Below are 662 nucleotides of genomic sequence, written 5' to 3'. Positions count from 1 at the left end.
AGCATCACCCACATGGAAAAGGGTAGAACCAGGTTTTGGATTCCTTCCCTTATCCCAGTATCTATGAGTGGGAAAAACTCATGCTGGTTGGAAATTTTGAAGCTGCTTCCCAAGAAAGGAAAACGTCCTCTTACCACCGTGTCAGGGAGCCAGGGCCCTGATGCCTTTTGTCAGCTGACATCTTGTGGGTTTTACCCGCTGCTCTCGGCTCTCCCCATTTCGGAGCCAGGGTGGAAGTGCGGATCATTTGCCGTCCCACTCACTTGGGAACGCTCAGCCTCCCGGTGCAGACACGGGCTGGCCAGTTTTCAGAGGCGCCCCCAGGCAGCTCAGGCCGGCGGGTCCCGCCCTCTGACTCACTCGCTGGGCATCCAGTAGCTCACATCGGGGGCGACGGGCAGCAGAGACGCAGCCTCAGCAACCCTGCTAGACGTTGCCAGGCAAGTAGCGCTTTGGTGTCTGACCGCCCCAGCGCCCGGGCGCCCCTTTGGGAGTCGGAGAGGCTAGGCTGCTCCAGAGCCGCCTCCTTCCCGCGCCCCGCTCCCCGCTCTCCTCTTTGGGGCGCCCCGCGTGTCTAATCACGTCTCCTGGCTTACTATAAGGAGGGGCAGGAGAAGGCGGGTCCGTGCTAACGAAAGCTTTCTTTTACTTCGTTTGGGACA

The 662-nt window shown here is 60.0% G+C and overlaps 1 protein-coding gene across 2 annotated transcripts in view; it reads left to right on the top strand.

Moving 5' to 3' along the window:
* Positions 1 to 267: 267 nt before the first annotated feature.
* The window catches only part of CAPG (capping actin protein, gelsolin like), a 14357-nt gene continuing 13962 nt past the window's right edge, over positions 268 to 662 (top strand). For both annotated transcript variants that reach the window (XM_015593847.2, XM_006917689.3), the window contains exon 1: positions 268 to 440. The gene's annotated coding sequence lies outside the window, so the exon portion shown is untranslated. The remainder of the gene's footprint in view (positions 441 to 662) is intronic.

The sequence above is a fragment of the Pteropus alecto genome, unplaced genomic scaffold (assembly GCF_000325575.1).
Source record: "Pteropus alecto unplaced genomic scaffold, ASM32557v1 scaffold117, whole genome shotgun sequence".
Classification (NCBI taxonomy): domain Eukaryota; kingdom Metazoa; phylum Chordata; class Mammalia; order Chiroptera; family Pteropodidae; genus Pteropus; species Pteropus alecto.
Note: the sequence above shows the minus strand (reverse complement) of the source record. Positions and strands in the feature narration are given on the sequence as shown.